Here is a 23,702-nt window from a genome sequence, read left to right on the forward strand (position 1 = left end):
GAGTCATCTGTTTACTGCTGCTTATATATAAACCCTAGCTTCTTTCAGGTCAGAACAGGCATGTATGACCCACAGGCCTCGTGCAGAGATGTGTCCCAGCCCTGAAGCAGTATGCAGGTACCCAAATTCAAAAGGCCCCAAGCAGCACCAGTTGCACCAGACAGCACAACTGCTGCCTCTGAAAAGGGTGCACTGGGTGCCAAGGACCTGCCCTCCTGTCTTTACCCTGCCACCTGCAGTGTTGTTCCAGAGGATGTGCAGGGAAAGAGGGAAGACACCCCTGAACAAAATAATGCAACAGAGGCAGCTGATGTCCCAACAATCACATCTGGAGTGAGGTAAAGGCCAAGTCTTCAGCTTCTGCTATTCCTGAGAGGTGCCATGTTCCCAGTCACACTGTGCTGCCCAATAGTAATGCCTCTCTCACAGCTGCAGCATCTCTGGAAGAGGCAAAAACAGCATCTACCTCACCATCGGCATGCAAAGGAGGAGAAACAGCAGCTACTACCATAACTGAATCCTCCAGACCAGCAATGGACAAACCCCTGATAATTCAAGATGGCATCAAGACTAACAGGGAGAACAATTGTATCCTTCTTGTATCCTATCAATCCAGACTGTTTCTTCCTGGGACAATGAAAGTTAAGATATTATTCAGTTTTCTTTCCCTTGGCAGTTGCCATAGCCACTACTTTGAGCAACCAGTTATATTTATCCACTTCCTGAATGATGGTGTACCCACAGCTAAATATTATAATTTCAAAGGAAATGTTTCTATTCATTCATAACCATTAGTCTAATCTCATTCTCCATCCCTTTTCCAGGTAAATCTTCCTTCCAGGAAAGCGAGGACAATCAGAAACAATGGCACTTCTTATAGCTCTACCTGTACCAAAGGTGTAGCAGGTTTACTTACTCACAAGCTTGGTGGGTGTGTGAAACATAGGAAATAGATTTTTCAAGTCCACTAATACTCCTGATGTTAAGAGAGAAAGGAATATGAGCCTACATTATAAAATGTAATAAAAAAATTGCAACTTCATTTCACTACTTGAAAAAAATTCTCCTCAGAATAGCAGTTCTTGCAAGTTGTTCCTTAAGCGAGTCCCTGTTGTTGAGCAGCAGTTCTCTGCTGAAAAAGGACAGGAATCTCACTTTAATCAGCAAGTGTATTTACAGAGAAATTACATTTTTACTCTTGAATTTTGATATTCATAGAATCATAGAATGGCTTGGGTTGGAAGGGACCCCAGGCATCATCAAATTTCAACCCCCTTGCTGCATGCAGGGCCACCAACCTCCGCATAATTGTTAGTAATATTGTTCCTCTCCATATCTTCCCGGTAAAAAACAAAATCAAAACAAAAAAATCCCCAAAACAACAGCCTTGCAAGCAAAAAATAAAACCAATATCACTTAATAAATAATGCTTTGGAGGAAAAGGGGGAAGGGAAGTAGACCGAGTGCAACAATAAATACAAGATTGTTCCAGGCCTCTCAGCTTAAGCTTGTACAGCATTCATGGAAAGCATGTTTTCAGAATACCGAACTCCACATCTTCATCAGAATGAAACATCTTCAAATAATTAAGAGTCATCATCAACTCTACAGTGCCTATCTTTTATTATGAATGATAAGCTATTTTTCTATGCAATGGAGGCAAAGATTTCAGCAAATACTTTAGTATAGCAGACTCATGTTTGCTACTTGGTAGTAGGGCTGTTAAACAATTACAGATGTTAATTCCTTGGCAACTCAACACTGCTTCCCTCTGAGTAGCTGTGAGAATTACTGACACAGCCTAGAAACCTTACAGCTCTCTACAATTCCCTGAAAGGAGGTTGTGGTGAGGTGGGGGTTAGCCTCTTCTCCTACATAACTAGCATTAGAACGAGAGGAAAGGGCCTCAAGTTGTGCCAGGAGATGTTCAGGTTGGATATAAGGAAAAACTTCTCTGAAAGAGCAATCGGGCTCTGCAACAGGCTGCCCATGAAGGTGGTGGAGCTACCATCCCTGGAGGCATTCAAGAAACATTTAGACATCTATTGCAGGACATGGTTTAGTGGGGAAATATTGCTGGTGGTTGGACTGGATGATCTTGGAGGTGTTTTCCCACCTTAGTAAATGTAATAATCACAGAATCACTAAAAAGAGAGATGTTTTCCTGACAGCTGAAACTCTAAGATACTCTAACTTGGGGGAAAAACACCTTTACAAAAGTATCACCCACAGCAATGACTAACTCCTGTTGAAGACATGGGATTGCCAAACTCAGAGGGAAAATGAAGAGGGAAAAAAAAACAGAAGATAAAGGGCCTCTGTACTTTTTTTTTTTTTTAACAACTTGGAAAAGTTAAGGAAATCGCTAAGTTGCTTTGACAGGGATAAACAGGATTGCAAGATGACTTTGCAGGCCACTACACAGAAAACTGATTTGCCTCCCACTCTCACCAAGTTGTCTGAATGTTGGACTTATTCCAGTGACAGCAGAAGCGTTTATAATGTACTGTAAATCAGCCTCATGCACTCTTATGTCAAGAAGGATGCTTATAGTTATTTGTGAGATATGCAGTTGATAATTTCTTGGAAAAGGAACTATTGTATTTTTTCTATTTATGAAAGGTGATTTCTTCTAAGAGCTTTGCAGCTTATGTATATACATAGATTCTTTTTTGAGGAAATGGGATAGCTTTTTGTAATGGCATTTTAATAAGAAGAAATGCAATCAACTGTCAGGGTATATAGTGAGCTGTGTTCTCTCTGAAGAGATATGGTGGTATCTAAAACTATTCGTTCCTGGAAAATAGAGCTACTTCACTTTTACCATTAGATCGCCAGATCAGGCAAGGAAGTTTAAGCATTTGCAAACAAATTACCACAAAAACAGTTTAATGCTTAATTTAAAAAGTCACTAATCCTGACACTGGTTATTTCTGAGGGTGCTACTGATGCGTTAGCAGTAATATGCAGTCATAACTCATGACTCACAATTCACATGCAAGGAGAGTCAGTTAAGGTCAAGGATCACCGATACTTCCTAGTCTATGAGCATTTGATTTTGTATACTTCATCTTTTATCTTGTATACATCTGTACTCACACAAAAATAATAGATTGCTATTTCCATTCTGCTTCCTACTAGTTTAGCTATAAGAAGCCCCCATTCTTCCTCATGCTCTTTCCTGATATTCATGATTTTTTTTCCCCCACTCACATTGTTATCATCCTCCTTTTCTTTCTAATAGACTTCTCATTTCTGCTTCCAAATACCCTCTTATCTTTTCCTCAACCACTATACTGCAGATTTCTTTGTCTTTCCTACAGACCATGGCACACAACTAGAAGCAACAGCTTATGATTATTCAAAACTTGTTTTCATATCACATTATCATTTATCATCAGATTTTGCACAGCAAGCTCTACCAGTTAATTCACCAGGTACATCAGTGGTATATATTGCTAAGGTCATATACAGAGTCACAATATTGACAATAGGAATGAGTTATTTAAGCAAAAAGGTTCTCAGTAAAGAAGGTATCTGAGCATTTCCATAGAAAAATATAACTCCCAAGCCACACACTCAATTACAGCACACGCCACAGAAGGGCAGCACAGTGAAAGGATAAGTTGCTTCTTTTTCAGGCTGTAGTTGGTACAGAAGTAGCTGCAAGACCAGTGTGAAGATCACTTCAGTAGAACTGGGAATCACACTTGAAGGTTGAAACTGAGAAGCAGAAAGATTTGACTGTTTGCATATAGAGCTGTTAAGTTGGCCATGTGATTTTGAAATATTTCTCCTCCATGCAAATGCTCCATATGATTTGTGAAATTAACATCAGATGAACCAGGCTGTGTGATGTATGATGACACAGCAGATGCCATGGTGTGACACTTGTTATAGTAATGACAGGTTGGAAAAACTGTAGAGAAAGAGACATGTGGCATCTTGACACAGTTTAGCCATAAAGTGATTAGGTCAGAAGAAACTAACAGGCAGTAATGATCACAAGAGCAGTTAGAGAGGTCCATTATGCCACCTGCAAAAATAAATAAAACTGGCACCTCCAAATGCCACCCCATTATAAGATTAGATTGTATTGTGAAATCCAGAGACAATTTTAGATACACACTTCATAAAGTCATGAATCAGGCTTTAAGAGTAGATACCAAGGAAATAAGCTATCAAACAGGAGGTGGAAAGACAATCAACTGGATTATTGTACTTGGCTTGCTTTTTTCCCCTACTAGTGACAGAGACTGAAGTGAGAAAACGAGGGACTAAGCAAATATTCTCACAGAAGAAAGCTGCTTATGAATTAAAATAGAGTTCCTCTAGTATTTTGATATTTGTGCTGTCATTTTCACTGGATTCTCCCTGTAGAGTGGGACATGATTAATAACTTCAGTTCTACATGGAATTCCACTGCAGGAAGACATTCAGTACCAATTTTGAAAAATCCAAAGCAGCACAAAAATCACAGAACGGTTTGGATTGGAAGGGACCTTAAAGTCCCCACAGCCCCAACCCCTGGTCTGGGTTGGGTGCCCAGGGCACATCCAATTCTGACCTTGGGCACCTGCAGGGATTGAGTATCCACAGCTATGGGCAGCAGTGGCTACTCAGTACCACCCTCTGAATAAAAAAAAGCAGAGACAACAGTAACTCATTAGTCAAAGTCTGCAATTAGTTAATGATTAACGTTCACCAGAAGCAAGCTCTCACAGGGAGAACCATTAGCAGCAACATCTTTCATTCAACATGCCTGTTTAGCACACAAGAAATTAGCAGCACTGCTGCCAGCCACCCCAAAGGCAGGGTGGAAAGCGAGTGCTGCCCAGCCTTTTTCTCAGTGTAATTAATTACCATCCAGCCTAATGTCAGTCAAGAGCCAGCAGCAAGCAACAAGCACAATTCCCAGTTAACATAATCACACAGTTACAAATCAAAATAAGATTTAACTTGCAGAGAAGCTTGATTCTGCAATGTAAGTATTGGACAGCCTGATCAGAAGCAACCCCATGTCCACAGATGGTCGATAATATACATATCATCCAAGCATAGGAGTTGCCAGTGCTCTTTTACAGCCCAGATGAAAGCCCTGGAGAGCCAGGCAGCAGTGAGCAGCTTGGCAAGAGCAGAACTTCACACCTCATTTATGTTTGTAGCTTAGTTTGTTGAGCACCATAAACTAAACATCAGGTGTAATGCTGTGAATATGACCGAGCATGCTGTAATAACTGGTATCTTCTGCCAAGCAAAATAGTATTCCCTTAGAAAGAGGGAGGGAAGTGGAGAGGAACAGGAAGAGCAGTCTAAGTGGCTAGATCCTTCAATTCTAGCTTAGATGTGAAATATGTGCCTACTTAAAGGGAAAAAAAAGCACAGCCTCCTGTTACTGCAGTTGTGGGCATTTATTCTTTTGGAGCCCCAGACAACTAGACAAGCTCTTATGCAAAAAGGGCAATCTAAGAATTTCTAACAAGGTGCAGAGAAGTTTAGTATACGTTTCCATTACTTTTAAAATGTTTGTTATTGTTGTTTTTTTAATTTGGAGAAGAGTACTTTAAATGAAATTGCTTATGCAAAGGACAGTTAGTTTTACTTGAAGAGCTTCCTGATCACAACAGCCTGAATCTGAGCTTTCCCTATTAACATATTCTAAAACATCCTCTCTTTTAGCAACTTTAAAAGCTCTTGTTAGCAGAACATTAAAAAGAGTAGGTTCTATCAGTTTGGTATATTTGATACGAGCAGGGCCTTACACACCTCAAAGGCCACACTTCATTTACAGAAAGAAAGCAGCTAGAAGTTTCCCTGGTCTTTCTCACTGACCAGAAGGAATCTCAAAGACAGGAAGGTCATCACCAAGTCAGCCTTCAGCCTCAGGTAAGAGCTCAACTGTCTTTTCTGCATGCTCCCTAGACAGCACATTAAAGGCTTGGTCTTTATGCAGCATCCCTCCCTCTTAGAGCTTGAGTAACTCCCTGTTTACCTCACAGATATCACAAAGCAGGATATTAGAACTCTTCTTAAGGAAGGGCACCCTCCAAACATCCCAACCAGACCCAGATAAAGACCAACACTGAGCTATTTCCCTCCCTCCAGGTGCGTCCCCATAATCCCCAGACCCCGCAGCTCAGACAACAATTCTCTTCCCCTACTGCTTCAAATCCTCCCTGGGCAATTCAGTGAATTATACTGAAACTGATAGCATGTGAAAGATAAAGAGGGAGAGGACTCTCTTTTCGGTTGAAATAAAGCAGCAGGTTCTCTCTTCACTAGTGAGGCTCTAGCTCACATAAAACATGCTAGCTCAGAACTGGTAATGCTCAGGTAAGGTTCCCTGCTCCTTGAAAAAAACTCACAATGTTCTAAATGCTTATGCTAAATGCTGACTTTTGAAGGACTACAGCACGCTTTGTCAATGTGGGTTGCTTCTTGGCTATGAGTGTACACACACATATATCATCCCCTATTCTAGAGCCACCACCAGTGGTAATAACATTGAGATAAACAAGCTGAGAGGAGCTCAGTATGACTGCCCCTCTCTCAAACGGAGAATTAACTCCATCAAAATAGACCATAAACTGTGCTGGCACAAACCAGCTCTGAACATCAAGGGAGCGACACTTTCTGCTTGAGTAAAGTTTTAAGTACAGCAGTGTAACCTCTGATGTAGCACAAGAGCAGTGTTTCAGGATCTAAATGGGAGCTACAAGAAAGAAGGGAACAGATTCTTTAGCAGGGTCTGTTGTGATAGGAAAAGGGGAAGTAGCTGCACACTGAAAGATGGGAGATTTAAACTGGACATAAAGAACAAGTCCTTTACAATAAGGTTGGTGAGGAACTGGCACAGGTTGCTCAGAGAGGAGATGAGTGTCCCATCCTTGGAGTCCACCAGGGTCAGACTAGGGGGGCTCTGAGCACCTGATGGAGTTGTAGGTGTCCCTGTTCAGTGCAGGGCAGTTGGACAAGACAGCCTTTAAAAGTCTCTTCCAACTCTAAGGGTTCTACAATTCTACAAAATAAATAATGCATCTCCATCAGAAAAATGCCTTTCAGGCTTGCACCTCTCACCAGGATTCACATTCCCTGCACAGAAGGCAACTCCTAGACCTGGTAACAGACTGTTTTGAGGGTAAAAATGATTCAGTATGCTGAAATGAAGAATGTATTTTTAGAGAGGAATTTTTCCTCCCCTTTTCCCCATGAGAGACAGAGAGAAAAAGATATATGCTGCTTATCTCAACTGCAGACAGAAAGAGCATGTATTCATTTTTAATATCGCTTCCCCCATTCTGTGCACAGCTAGTTAGCAAGACTTTCCAGAGAGATAATTACACTAGACTATCACACTGCAGACAGATATGGAAAATCATACCCTTTCCATCTTCTGGTTTCAAAGAGGCAAAAATCTGTACTATAACCTTTTCTTCCTTAAACTCATAAGAATAAACTGAGGCATACTATTTATCTATTTAGAGCTGTCATTCCTCAAAGGTCAAATTTTGCTTTTTTCTTTCAACTGATTACGAACGCCATGAGTTTCCTGCCTTGCTATATCTTTGTCCTGATGTAGTAGTTCTGCATATAATGAAGCTTTAGTCACATATTTACTCTTAAAAATAGGAAGGAGGGGAAAGAGGGGGAAGAACACATTTTCTCTTGAATGCAGAATCAAAATGTGCCCCTTCATTATTTTCTTGTCTTTAATCCCATCTTACCCAGCAATATATTGCAGTTGCCCAGCACTGATATCCATCCCCTCCTAAACTCACTGATTTTGTATCATTTACTCACAAATATACATTGATGAAATGGTGATTGCTTTCTACTGATTGTAGATCATCACAGCAATGGATATCCCTGCCAGGTGCATCAGGGAGAAAAAAACCCAACAGAGTACAAACGCTTCAGTAACACACTGAAAATAGCATTTAGAAGTGTTCCTATATGTAACTCTTACACTGTCTTTGCTATCAGCTAAAACTGGTACCCAACATCTTTAAAATGTGTTTCAGTTAACAACATAGCCTTTATGTCACAGTAGCACACAGCAGGCTCTGCACCGCCAGGTGCTTCAGCCACTCAAAAATAAAACTTTTGGGGAGTCAGAAGGCTATGTTCTGATTTATGGACTGAAACGAAATGTGAGTATGTTCAAACCACAGAACGCTCTACCAGCTCATTTTCTCACAGATCATTAAAAAAAAATCCTAACTGATCACTTACAACTGCAGAATTATTCTAGGGATTAAGTATGATTTAGATTTGGACAAACACAATTGAAGTTTCATAAGATTAATTACCGCCCCTCAAATATAGAACATTTTTCCCTTTCCCAAAATAAAAACAACTCCCCTCCAACTATTCATCATCCTGCACACAGTAACAACAAAACTAAGATGATACAGGGATAAAGTTCATTGGCATCTTGCAGCAGCATATGGAGAGAGCTATTTTTCTTCTTCCTGAAACTAGTGACTATAAATGGCACTCTAAATAAATAGGAACTTTTTCAAGTATTTTACTAAAGCTGCTTTGGGGCTGCTTAACAGGCAGAAAGCCAAATGTTGTTGTTTTTATCACTTCCTTGTTGATTTAGGAAGCTTTTCCATCAGATCATGTATTAACTGTCACAAAGGGAAAACCCTGGTTTTCAAGTTTTTTAAATCTCAACCATATTAAATTAAAAAATGGTGATAATGCCCTATAATCCCTACATAAATCCTTAGGCAGAGACATGGAAAGACAGAACATGTATGCTAGCAGTAATTCAAGTTGACACAAATTTGGTACAACTCTTCTCACAACTGGGAGGGCAACAACCTGTTTCCAGCTGCCCAGAGAGGTTGTGAAGTCTCCCCCTCTGGAGAGGGCCTGTCTCTTGGCCAGAAGAGACAGGCCAAAACAGGCGTACCTACTTTGGTAAATTTAAAAGGAGAACTGGCTTCAACAGATGAAGAGAAAGCTGAGGTGCTGAATGAGTTCTTCACCTCGGTCTTCACTGGTGGCCAGGATTCTAGTCTTTTTCACGTCCCTGAACCCTGCATCCCCAAACCTCTATGTGGGGACCAAGGAGGTAAATCCCTCCCCACTGTAAGGGCAGAGCAAGTCCGAGAGTGCCTCCTTAGACTGAATGAATACAAGTCTATGGGGCCGGATGGCGTGCATCCCAGGGTTCTGAAGGAGCTGGCTGAGGTGGTTGCCGAGCCGCTCTCCATCATATTCGAGAAGTTGTGGCTGTCAGGTGAGGTCCCGAACGACTGGAGGAAGGGTCATGTCACTCCCATATACAAGAAGGGGAGCAGGAAGGACCCGGGGAACTACAGGCCGGTGAGTCTCACCTCCGTGCCTGGGAAGATCATGGAACAGATCCTCCTGGACAACATGCTCGGTCACATACAGAATGAGCATGTGATCCGAGACAGCCAGCACGGCTTCACCAAAGGAAGGTCATGCCTAACTAATCTTGTGGCCTTCTATGATGGAGTGACGGCACTGGTGGACGAAGGGAAGGCGACCGATGTCATTTACCTGGACTTGAGCAAGGCCTTTGACATGGTCCCCCACCACATCCTCATCTCCAAATTGGAGGGAAGTGGATTTGATGGGTGGACGACCCGATGGATAAGCAATTGGTTGAAAGGCCGCAGACAGAGGGTGGTGGTCAATGGCTCTATGTCCATGTGGAGGCCGGTAACAAGTGGTGTCCCCCAAGGGTCTGTCTTGGGACCGGTGCTCTTTAAGATCTTTATTAATGACATCGATGAGGGAATTGAGTGCACCCTCAGCAAGTTTGCTGACAACACCAAGCTGAGTGGTACGGTTGATACGGTGGAAGGAAGGGATGCCATTCAGAGGGACCTCGACAGGCTGGAGGGCTGGGCCCGGGTGAACCTGATGAGGTTCAACACGGCAAAGTGCAAGGTTTTGCATTTGGGCCGGAAGAACCCCAGGCACCTGTACAGGCTGGGAGGAGCGGTCCTTGAGAGCAGCTCGGCAGAGAAGGACCTGGGGGTCCTGATGGACGAGAGACTTAACATGAGCCAGCAGTGCGCTCTGGCAGCTCGAAAGGCAAATGGGATCCTGGGCTCCATCAGGAGAGGGGTGGCCAGCAGGGACAGGGAGGTGATTGTCCCTCTCTACTCGGCTCTTGTGAGGCCCCACCTAGAGTACTGTGTCCAGGTGTGGAGCCCTCAGTACAAGAAAGACATTGAGATTTTGGAAAGGGTCCAGAGGAGGGCGACTAAGATGATCGGGGGCTGGAGCACCTCCCCTATGAGGACAGGCTGAGGGAGTTGGGCTTGTTCAGCCTGAAGAAGAGAAGGCTGCGGGGTGACATCATTGCAGCCTATCAATACCTGAAGGGAACCTACACCCAGGAGGGGAGTAAACTCTTCAAAAGGGCTGACAATAGCAGGACTAGGGGAAATGGATCCAAGTTGAGGGAGGGAAGATTTAGGTTGGATGTTAGGGGGAAGTTCTTTACTAGGAGAGTGGTTAGGCCCTGGAACAGGCTGCCCAGAGAGGTTGTGGATGCCCCGTCCTTGGACGTGTTCAAGGCCAGGTTGGATGGGGTCCTGGGCAACCTGATCTGAATGTGTATGTTTGGTGGCCCTGCTAGGCAGGGGGGTTGGAACTACATGATCCTTGAGGTCCCTTCCAACCCGGGTGATTCTGTGAGATAACCAATACCCAACAGGATGCCTACCTGTATGATCTGCTGTAGGGAACCTGCATTAGCAGGGGGTTGAACTCAACAATTTTCTTCCAGCCCCTATTATTCTGTGATCTGATTTGTAGCACGTCAGCTATCACTCGCAGCCCATGTGGAATATGGCTCACAATGGAGCTATCAGCTGCACAAGTCCATCTCAGCTGTTTCTCCCACAGCATTCCCCATCCCCTTCCCAGACTCAGTCCTCATCCCTTGAGCAGCCTCCTTCTCCTCCTCCACTGCCCAGAGCATAGGGAGCACCTCGTAACTCATCTGACAGGAAAAACTTCCTGAAATATTGGGCGAGACAAGAGGTTGTTCCCAAGCAGTAACAAGATGCAGCACTAGTTTGGAGAAGTAGTACTATGGGGGAGAGGAATGGAAAGAGTCATTCAAGTGAAGACTGCCAGGGAGGGATTACACACCTAGCTTGGCTGTAAAGTACTTAATGTTTTTGCAGACATACTGATGGTATTATGAAAGGAGCTAGTTACAGCAAACGCTAATCAAGGAATGCATTAAATACTGTGAAGTAGACAAAAATCAGATCAACATATTAAAAATATTATTAATTATACAAATGCCTTTTTAACAGAAAAATACTAGAATTAGGAATTTAGCAATTAATGCTACAATGCCCAAAGGAAATAAATCCAAACAATCTGATGAGTTTAGTTTCAGTAAGCATTATGTCACACAGAATAACATGAGGTAAAGAAGTGCAAAGAGTAAGATTGCTGGTTTAATATTTGGTTTGAGACAGCGTTAAGTAGTCATAACATGTAAAAATATTAGGAGAATTTCAATGGTGAGTTTTGACAGCTTGCATCATTAATGTTATAATTTAGAAGTTCTATAGCTCCTACTAGCCGATTTTCATCTTTAAGCAAACACGGAGCTAAGAGTTTCATTTTCTATCCAAATCGAAGTGAAGACTCTAGATGACCTTAAATGAAACAAAAAATAAACGTTTCAGGATGGATTACCACAAAACAAGGAAGCAGCTCCAGACCTTTGAAGTAAGCTGAGCTTTCCTCTTGCCCCATTTATTTAGACAGGAAGGATCCAGCTGAAGCACCCCATCCTCTAAGTTGGCCACAAGCACTCTTTGAGCCAAGCTGTGGCCTAGACTTGTCGTTACGTTTGTAACACAAGAAAACAGAGCTAAATATATTGTCATCCATAACAGAGCACCAATAAATAAAAGAAATTCAAGCTGCTACTGAAGAACATAATAAATGTAAAATTGGGGCTCCAGTCAGCACAGAAATTAGCTTTTCAAAACCTCTGCAAGTCATTGGTCCACTTTCCTTCACAGTAACTTAAGCAACAGCAACTTAATCCCACACTATCAAGTGAAAACATTTTTTTCCCCTGAAGGAGAGGATAAAAATAAATCTGCTTTCATAGATGTCAAAGAATAACTTAAGGAATAAGGACTTCTTCCCCCCAGTCAAAACATTTTAAGACATGATGATGATAATTATAACTAATTGCAATATTTCACACTTAGTATTTGTTATGGCATTACAAACTATTTCATGGTAATTAATATTCCCGTTTGTACTCTGCAACTTTCCAAGAACAAAGCTGATGTTCCCCAGCAATTCTCTGTCACCCAGACTGCTCTTTATTGCACCTGGGGAAACACTGAGGGAGATGCTTTGCAGTTAAGAAAGACTCCTTCCCTGAGTTTACACTGAGGATAACCACATATAGATTTCACTTTTTTCATCCATAATTACAATGCTGGAAATGCTAAATGACATTCTAACATACTTTCACATTCCTATATTTTTATTCCCACACAGTTTACTTCAAGAATCAAAATCTCTCTCAAGGAGGACATGGATAGCCACTTTCGCTATGAGAGCTTTGCTTATACTGTGAATATATTAAAGGTCTTTCTTCTCTTGGAGCGACGCATATTGCTCTCAATAACATACTTGTTAAATAAGTAATTTTCAGCTAAAGAAAAGCAAGTGAAAGCAACTTAAGTTAAACCAACCATCCTATGGTTAAGGCAGTGTGGCTCAATTGTGATGAAAGCTTAAATGATTATAGATGTTTCTGAATAATCTTCTGTCATGGATATGTTTGGACTTGTTTCCCTGTGATATTTAATATAAAATTTTTTAATAGATGGATAGTAGTGCAGCAAGCTAGAGAGGAGTCCCATCTTTTTTCCACTTACAAATGCTCCAAAGAAAGAATATAGCACAGAATGGCTTGGAGGGGACCTTAAAGCCCCCCCAGCACCCAATCCCTACTATGGGCTGGGAGTCCCCCACCAGCTCAGGCTGCCCAGGGCCCATCTGACCTGAGGGATGCTGAGAAGGCAGAGATACTGAATGCCTTCTTTGCTTCTGTCTTCAGTGAAAAAGCTCCCCCTCGGGAATCTGAGACCCTGGAGGTTAGTGAGAGGATCTGGGGAATGGAAGACCCCCCTTCTGTCAGGGAAAAGGTGGTCCAGGAGCGCCTAGGCAACATCAATGTTCACAAATCCATGGGACCCGACGGGATTCATCCACGGGTGCTGAGGGAGCTGGCAGAGGTGATTGCTGAACCGCTTTCTGTCATCTTTGAGAAGTCTTGGAAGATGGGGGAGGTGCCTGAAGACTGGAAGATAGCCAACGTCACCCCGGTCTTCAAAAAAGGCAAGAAGGAAGACCCAGGCAATTATAGGCCAGTCAGCCTCACCTCTGTCCCTGGAAAGGTGATGGAACAGCTTGTACTAGATGTCATCTCCAGACAACTGGAAGAAGAGGAGGTTATCAGGAGTAGTCAGCACGGGTTCACAAGGGGGAGGTCGTGCTTGACCAACCTGGTAGCCTTCTATGATGTTGTCTCTGGCTGGGTGGATGGGGGGAGAGCAGTGGATGTAGTCTACCTTGATTTCAGCAAGGCATTTGATACTGTCCCCCACGACATCCTTATAACAAAGCTGAGGAAGTGTGGGATAGATGAGTGGACAGTGAGGTGGGTTGAGAACTGGCTGACTGGCAGAGCACAGAGGGTCGTTGTTGGTGGTGCAGAGTCCGGTTGGAGGCCTGTAACTAGCGGTGTTCCTCAGGGGTCTGTGCTGGGTCCGGTCTTGTTCAACATCTTCATCAATGACCTTGATGAGGGGATAACGGCCACCCTCAGCAAGTTTGCTGATGATATGAAGTTGGGAGGATTGGCTGACACGCCTGAAGGCTGTGTTGCCATTCAGCAAGACCTGGACAGGCTGGAGAGCTGGGCAGAAAAAAACCGGATGAGGTTTAACAAAAGCAAGTGTAGAGTCTTGCATCTGGGGAGGAATAATTCCATGCACCAGTACAGGCTGGGGGATTACCTGCTGGAGGGGAGCTCTGCGGAAAGGGACCTGGGTGTCCTGGTGGATGACAGGTTGGCCATGAGCCAGCAGTGTGCCCTTGTGGCCAAAAAGGCCAATGGCTTACTGGGGTGCATTAAAAAGAGCGTGGCCAGCAGTTCAAAGGAGGTGATCCTCCCCCTCTACTCTGCCCTGGTAAGACCTCATCTGGAGTACTGCGTCCAGTTCTGGGCTCCCCAGTACAAAAAAGACAGGGATCTCTTGGAAAGAGCCCAGCGGAGGGCCACAAAGATGGTGAAGGGCCTGGAGCATCTCCCCTATGAGGAAAGGCTGAGTGAACTGGGTCTGTTCAGCCTTGAGAAAAGGAGACTGAGAGGGGACCTGATCCAGGTCTATAAATATCTGAGGTGTGGGGGGCAGAATGGCGAGGCCAGACTCTTTTCAGTGGTGAGTGGAGACAGGACAAGGGGAAACGGCTGGAAACTGGAGCATAGGAAGTTCCGCACAAACATACGCAAGAACTTTTTTACAGTGAGGTGACAGAGCACTGGAACAGGCTGCCCAGGGAGGTGGTGGAGTCTCCTTCTCTGGAGATGTTCAAGACCTGCCTGGATGCCTACCTGTGCTACCTGGTGTAGGGAACCTGCTTTGGCAGGGGGGTTGGACTCGATGATCTCTGGAGGTCCCTTCCAACCCCTGCAATTCTTTGATTCTGTGACCTGCCTTGGGCACCTCCAGGGATGGGGCACCCACAGCTCTGGGCAGCAGTGCCAGCACCTCACCGTCCTCTGTAGAAGAATTTCTGCCTGACAACAAAGATAAATCTTTCCTCTTCTAGTTTAAAGCTACTTGCCTTTGTCCTATCACTTAAATTGTGTAAAAAGTCACTCCCCTTCCCGATTATAAGCTCCCTTCAAGTACTGGGAGTTTGCAATGATGTCTCTTCTCCAAGCTAAACAAGCCCCACTCCATCAACCTTTCTTAGGACAGATTTGAACTTCAGTGAATTTGCAGCCAAAAAGAAAGAGCAACAAAAAACCCACAAAAAAAAAAAAATTCCTAAGCTGACTGTAATCTTCTTTTCAGGTGTGCAGCTAAGATCTACTTCCACAAAATTGATTTTCTCCACGTTCACCCTCCTTTTGTGTTTGTAACAGGAAACGGTATCCATAAATAGGCATGCGTGTGTAGGAAAACTAGCTTACAAGGCTAGTCATTGCACATAACATCTAATAGACTACACGTTATGAGTTTTATTTAGACATTAAAGAAAACAAGTACAGTGCAAGTAGGGAATGTATCTACATAATATAATAATTAGGTTGACTAGTGATTCTAACCTAGTTAGAACTGATTTCATCTAAATAAGCTTAGTTTGTGCAGCATCCCACACACGAAAATGAAACAAAGAAGTCATCAGATATTATTCCATCAGCTGTTTTGTAAGCTGGCTTTTTCAAGGCTGTTTAACCATACATGGCAGTAAATGAAAGACAGAATTTGGTATGTATTTTTACACTCACAGACAGCACTGAATCTAATAGATAACGGCATACTGTATAACTTCATAAGGAAAAAGAGATAATAATCAAAAAGTTAAGCAAGGGACATTCTGCTTGCATGATAAGGAAGAAAAATGCTCCTGGTGGCCTCCAGGGCCCAAACGAGTTTAGGAATCTCTGCTCATGAACACATTCAAAACAAGTGAACAAGGCACTGAGCAACATCCCATAACTTGGAATTCTGCACAGGGGTAACTGTAGAGGCTTGAAAATTAACCCAAATCTATTAGAGTATGCTCTAATGCTAAGTATTTGCTCTTGCATACTGAAGAACAGATGAAAGTTTCTCAAACACTACGCACACAGCAATTTTTCAGCCCTATCAAAGAGACTGATGAGTTACACGTTATTATATATGGAGAGAAGCACGCTACTTGGATTTCTAGAAGCATTTCTAGTTGGAAATATATCCATATCAAATGAAAAACACAGCTAAAACTGCAAAAAAGTTACTCAGGATAAATCTGTTTTACCTTTACATAAGCATTCAGTTTAAGTCCAGTATTTTTGTTTCTAGATCAGCATGAATACAGACCCAGGGATATATGAAACAGCACATTAATTTTCACCGATTTTCCCTCTGCTCTTTCTAGCTCTCAACTGTGATTACAGAAGTCACGTGAGAATTCAACACAACTAGAGGCAAGAAAATAATTCCCACCAGCTAACTGTGATTATTTTGAAGTAAAATAAGGCATATCAAGAAGGAATGCAAACAAGCTGTGTATTGGTTTCGGTATCTTTTAGACCTTTCTAAAGAAAGATTTTATGCATGAGCTCCCTGTGAGTTCATGCCTGCTGAACAGAAGCTGCCATTTCTTAGATAGGTTTTACATTGCATTTCCTAAACCTGAAACTTCCTAAACACTGAAATTCAACTTCTCCCTTCGCTAAACATCAATAGATCCTCTTGCCTAGAGGCAAATAGCAGTTTTTAAGGGAATAGCAGTAGATGCTCTTGACTGAGCTTGCAGCAATCATAGAATGGCTTTGGTTGGGAGGGACCTCTAGGATCACCAAGTTCCAACCCCTGCCACAGGCAGGGCTGCCAGCTACTAGATCAAGTACTAGATCAGATTGCCATAGTAAAGATTTGCTGCACATGAGCTACAAGTGATTGAGAGCCAGTACAAGAAGCAAAAGCTATTTAAAAGCAAGCATGGGATGTAATGTAATTCCTGTAAAGGTGAAGAATAGTATCAGAACAACAGGAGCTATTACTAGGGATTACATTTCACAAGGCAGAATGGACCAATACAGAAGCAGGAGGAATGAAGCAAGTCAGTGGAAGCCAAAGCAGCATCATGCAGAAAAATACTCCTCCTTTTCTTATAGGCAGCTTTCATGTTTACAGCTATAAATGCAAAATAAAGGAAAAGTGAAACATCATTTCTAACATATTTAAAAGCCAAAAAGAAAACAGTTCACAGATACTGCTGAATGTTTACAACAAATTTATGAAGTTGAAATTGTAAGTATTAAAAAATATTAATAGTTTGATAGGAAAAAAAACATTGCCTGGAGTTCTGGTCATATGGTTTAATTGCTAAAGCCATCAGAATTATATAGTTCTAAAAGACAATGCAAAGAAATAGTCTGATCTGCGTACAGTACGATTTCTAATGTTTTACAAATTAAATCAAGTACACAGTAAATAAATCACTGCAGTTAGTACTAAAATAAATGATAGTTTATGCTTCTCCAACAAAGAATCGCTCTCTGTTCAAGACCTTCCTATACTGCCCACAATGCATAACCTTGCCAATAGATCCTGATATTGTTCACCTCTTCAGCCATCATTAAACCTTCTGTAACAAAAAAAAGTCTACTAGGTTATCTGAATAAATGTAATAAACATGGTGATTTCTTGCAAGGCTAGGCCAATACCACAAACTTGAGTAATGAGGTAGATCTTTTGATTAGAGAAAAAAAATAAAAGATACTTTCTACTTTTCAGTAAGAGTAGAAGTTATATCCAACACAGGCAAACAGATCTGAGTAAGTCTTGGAAAACTTACTCAGAAATTCAATTTTACTCATGGTATTTGCTCAACTAGCTGAATGCTCATAAGAAACTATATCCTTAAGAAATTTACTTTAAACAATTAGGCTCATGTCTAGAAGATTATTTACGTTTTGGAACTAAATATTAGGTTTTAAATTGGATAAGTGTCTCAACAACAGCAAAATTCTGCTTTTTTGTTGTTGTTGTTTTTTATGATCCCTTCTGCATTTTGACTGATTTTCTCTCATTGGATGCAGGAAATGGGACAGTATCCTGGAAATTAATCACAAAAGTAACTTCTCATTGCAGATAGCAGCACAGTTTACTCATTTCTTGCTTTTACAGAACAGTAATTCAGGAAGTTACACATGCAGCTGAGGATAGTATTTTTTTTCCTTCGGTTGATCTATGGATACTGCGTGTAGATCAAATTGTTTTAGACTTATGCCATAATAGTAAGTAGTTTTCATGAATTCTAATATTACTAAAAATCCAGTTCTTTCTGATTTTAATTAAACACAATCAGTTAAATGCATCTTTGTAATTACATCTAATGTTTGATCAGCCCCTGCAGTGAATCTTGTAAATCTGTTGCCCTGATAAGTTCACAACACACATAGCATTCAAAGTTTTTCTCAAGTTCTCCTTTGACTTTCCTAGGGAGTCATACTTCAGTATCGCTGCACAACAGAATCAATAAGAACACCTGCAGAACTTCATTCTCAAGTTCTTCATCTATACAATGAATATTAAAAATACATCCATTTCAGAAAACCAAGCAGGCGGGATATTTTCTACTGCCAATAATTGTGCAACATAGCCAAATTTAAGCCAAGAGAAACCTGTTGGAGACTGCTATATACTAATAACATTACAGTTTCACCTACCAGAAAGCATAGTCAAATAGAGACTATTCATACCACTCAGCAAGAGGAAGACACAGTTTTGAATAGATAGTGTTAAATTTTGTTCAGTTAATCCACAAACTTTGTTTTCCAGGCTTCAAGAGCAGATGCCAGGGACTGTCAGTGCAGTAAGAAAAAAAAAAAAACAGTTTTAGAAGAGCTTTCTTACTTGAAGCAATAAATCCCCAGTCAACCATATGTGAATAAACATGAGCAGGTAAATAGAATGGTTCTGTGACGACAGCTTCAGCTTTTGGAATAAAGTGTGTGCGCAAAAAGGAGAGCTGCTAAGAGATTTTATTTATATTTCAATATTTTTTGCTTGGTGACTAATCTGGAAAATAACTCAACTGTAGACGCGTGCAGCATTATAATAAATGTTTACATCCAGGGGCCCAAGACAGGCATATCTTCCGGGGCAAAATAAAAGTCTGACTTCAGTGAGAGAACATTCTTGTACAGAGTTTTTACTCCTTTTCTAACAGAGATGAATGGTGACGAATTATTAAATCATAGAATGGTTTGGGTTGGAGGGGACCTTTAAGATAGCCTAGGTCAAATCTCCCTGCTATAGGCACAGACACCTCCCTCTAGACCAGGTTGCTCAGAGCCCCATCCAGCCTGGCCTTGAATGCTTCCAGGGAGAGGCATCCACAACCCCCCGGGGCAATCTGTTCCAGCATCTCACCACTCTCACAGCAAAGAATTTCTTCTTAATACCTAGCCTAAATTAACTCTCTTCTTCATAAGAGATATTAGCAATACTGTGGTATATTAGAGGAGGAGAAATAACACAATTTAATCTTGATTTTGACACAGACTTCCTGAGGAAGTTGTATTTGTGTATGTGTTACAAAGAACAAAAGCAAAAATAGTTATATTTACCTAATAAATGGCATCACAAAGTGCTTTGTATGTGCAAAGCACAATTTGCCCCGGCACTAGGTAAAAGTGAATGTAAAGATTTTAGATTTATTTTTTTTGACTGTACTGTCCTGTTTCATAGTACTACCCATACAGATGAGTTTCACATTCAAGGTGTGACTGCATACAGCTGCTACAATTTAACCTACAGAATTTAACCACATAAATGGATAGTAAGAAGGTAGGGGAAAGAGGAGGGAAGACAATCAATTAAAAGATCATACCCACTATCAACATTTCACAAACATTCATCTCAGTTACCTAACTCCCTCTACCCAGTTCCTCTGGGAAACATTTTTACCTTACAGAAACTTACACAAAGCAGTCTGAATTGAAACAGCTTCCTTTACCTTTGTTTAAACACAAATGAAGAGGGGGGGAAAAAAATTAAAAAAAAAAAAAAAAAAAAAAAAAATCACCTGATTCAAAGCTGAGAAATGCTCTTAACACCCCAACAGAAACCACTGTAGAGGAAAAGAATTATTTGGAGTATTGATAGTACTGCTCAAGTGAAGGCCATAAGCAGTGCTTCTAATGATAGGAAAAGTAGAAATCAATATAGAAGATACAATCAGCAGTCTTCAAAAATTATCTGGATAACTGTTAGGTATCTGTATGCAGTTTATATATTCCTTTGTCACTTAAGATGATGGATGTTTAATAAATATACTGAATTAAGGGTCCATAAAAATATTTATCTGCGTTGTATCAGATGCCAAAGCTCTGAGGCTTTAGACATAATTCTTACTGGCAGCTTTTCAGAATCGTGACACACATGAATAAAGTCAACCCAAGGGAAAAAAGCAACAGCAGTGCTTTCAGTTGCTGATGTTTCCAAGACAGAGCAGCTTAATGATTCACTGCTGAACATAACCCTGCAAAGTGTCAGTAAGTGTAGAGATGACTTCATGTACCAGCAGTCCCATAACTCTATTTTAACATCCCTCTCACTGAAGTTTGTGTCTTGGTGTGTCCTCTCTTCATGCTCTCTCAAGACCCCACCATCCTCATCTAAGGGGCCACAGCCACCCACCCCGAACATGTGTACAACAGCAGCTGTGTCAAAGATCATAGTCATTACAGTGAATCACTATGTTTGCTGTAATTCAGAGCTCTGAGCCACTCCACTGGAAATCTACAGCAGAAGAAAGAATTAACATGGATGTTTGGTAAGGCCATCACCATGTAACTGCTCTGAGAACAGCCAACAGCAAATGCCTGAGAATTATTACAAGAAAGTAAGGGCATGTATTCTTCCCCATATAGTCACCTGAAATTATGCAGCATCAGAAATTCTGGAGTTCTAAGTGATATATTTGTGATTAACATCTCTTGATGGCTTTCTCCATTTACAAAGCTAGTATCTTTTCCACGTTCATGTAAACATCAGCCTTCACAAAAACTTCCAAGTATCAATATAAACATCACAAAGAAATGTCTTCCATTTTTAATCTATCTCGTTATAATTTTATAGCCCTGATCTCATGAGTTCAAAACGAACACTGAAATACAAAAATTAGAACAGCCATTCTCTCCATCTTTTTCATGCATTATCAGCACTTTTCATTTCTATTTCCTCTTTCGGAAAAAGAGACAAGTCCTATCCTGTCGCTCTTCCTTCCAGTCCCCCAGTACCTGAAGTCTCTTGTATCCACCACATGGGGAGAGAGGGAGTCCTTCCTACACTTCAGCCTGACTGAAAAGTTTAATTACCCGCTACATCCAACTGGATGCACGCACTGCCTGGTCTGAGAGGTTTGTCCTCACAAAGTTAATAGCATCTGAAGGGGTTTTATTCTAGTCCCTTCAAAGAACTTTAATGGACGTTCAAGAACTCTTTTTCTCCATTCAGCTAGCCCTCAACCCTTGCTTCCATTTAAATGACCTAACTTTACTTTTTTAGTATGTCAAAGGATTAGAATACCACAGCCTCTCCTCCAGTTACATCAGGAAGGAGATAGAGGGAATGGGGAATTCCAGATTAGCAATTACTCTGATCTACTGCCACTTCTCTACCAAATTTAGGAAAGATTATATTTTTTACTTTTCTGTGCGAACCCTTCACATCCTGAAAAGGTTTTCTTTATCCACCACTTAAGAATGTGATGTATATCTGTTTGGGAACTGCTGAATCACAGCCCGAACCTCTGATTGATCACCTGAGGCAAGCAATGAGTCAGTCACGGAGCACAGGTAAAGGCAATTCAGCTGTATTGCTGGAAGGGGTGGAGCCTGGCTGCACCTCTCCTAGACCCATTTTAGAGCTGACTACCAGTGGGGAAGGATCTCTTCTGGAGATCCCTCCCCTGGAGTTCTATAGCAAGCCCAGGATACAGGTAAGCATTCTATCTATTCTCTTTTGGTATAATAACTGCTTAGCCCAATGCTCTATTTCATAATTATAACATCTGTACATTCATTGATTATACAATATCTTAATCCAATACTACCTACAATAAACAAAGAATACCAATAGCCTAAGTTTTTAGGATAACTACTATTGCTTTATTTTTACATAAATATTTCTATATGCTTGGCATTACAATTCTAGAGGTTTTCCATAGACCATCTTCTTAGCATAACAGACACCAGAATCTAGGGTCCCCTCAAGTTTCTCTACTTGTCCAAAAGTGGAACTTATCTACACAGCCATTGCTGGGTTTGTTATTAGGCGACTAACCAGGGATTCGGGCTGTCATGGTGTAGGTAGCTGGACTGTCTCACAATAAGCACATGTGGGAGTTATTCAGCACTGTGGTGATGGAACAGTGCATCCATTGGCCTTGAGGAAGAAATAGCTGAAGGACGAAGACAAGGAACAAGAAGATGGACACCACCTGGAGATGGCCACCATGGAATGTAACAATGAAGGGCCAATGGTAGGACTGGTGCTGGGCAGCCTGGACTGATACCCACCAGTAAGATTCTGACAAGTGGACTCTGGAGGGTATCTAAGATACTACTGAATTTCAATAAAGCCATTTTGCAGCATCCCCCATATTGGTGTCTGTGGTGCAATGGTCCTAGCAAGGAGAGATTGCAGGTAGAGCAAGAAGAGATCGCTAGCCCCTGCAGTGAGGGATCCTGTAATGGTGGCGTGTCTGCAGCAATCCATCTTCACTTTCCTTCATGCACACTACACTCTTGATTTCAACTGCATTTCATTGAAGAGTATTGTATGGAAAGAGAATGTAGACTTTTCTCAGGATTGTTTAAGCAATCTCAACAACTAAGCTACTAAAAATGAGCAAACCCTCTCTTCAAACATGCACTAACTCTACAGTAAGAAAATACAGAAATAATGAAGTTTCCTCTCCTAAATCAAAGGCATACCCAGGCAGCCACTCCTTTAGCAATACTTTTCCAGGGCATTCAGTTTGATTATTTAGCAGTGAAAATACAGCCAACCAAGAGTGTCTCCACTACAAGTTCAGTTCAGCTTGCTTCATAGCTCAGCTCATTTTATGTTAGTAACTGAAGGTCAGAGTCCATTAAGAAACCAAGAGGATGCACTGATAAGACTATAAAACCAGTTTTATGTCACAGCATTTCAGGAAGGACCACAAGAGTTAACCTGAAAATTTTCCAGTGACTTTTTTTCCTGAAATTCCTGGTGACAGCAAGCCCCAAGCTTTTCACGCTCTAACAATATAGATGGAATTGATGAAAAATGAACATACAGTGTTCAAACTAAGGACTGTGAAAATACTTCTGCCAAAGATTAAAGCATAGTTGTGTTCTCTTGTAGGACTGAAAAGAATTTTTTTTTCCTAGGAAATGGGCTGCCTCAGATGCATCTAAATTTATCTGGAAAACAATGTTCTTTGATGAATGTCTATAGATTCTCATCATGCAAAGATATGCTATTTTCTTTAAAGCAAAAGATGTTGTTCTTCAAGCATTAGTAAGGACCTGTAGCACAGCTTCTTCTACGTCCAGCAAATCTTTTGAGCTAGTTCCCCATGCAGAATTCTATACTAATTTTCAGTAGGTCAGGAATACAGATAAACAGAAACTTGCAAAAAAGCAATTGGTGGCTTATGAGAATATCTACCTGTATTGCCAAAAATCACATCTTAAAGAAAAACCATCTTTATTTATTTACTGTTTTATTCTCCCCAGAAAGCCCTCTTTTTAATGAGATCGTTTAGTGGGGGGGGGAAAAAAAGGGCTCCCATTGTCTTACAGACAACATAGACTCAGTAACCACATCTGTGAGATGTGCTGACACTTTCTGGGAGGTTAAGGGGAAAAATCTGTAGTGATGAGG

Source organism: Lagopus leucura, unplaced genomic scaffold, assembly GCF_019238085.1.
Source record: "Lagopus leucura isolate 7727_CA_CO unplaced genomic scaffold, USGS_WTPT01 Super-Scaffold_100004, whole genome shotgun sequence".
Lineage (NCBI taxonomy): Eukaryota > Metazoa > Chordata > Aves > Galliformes > Phasianidae > Lagopus > Lagopus leucura.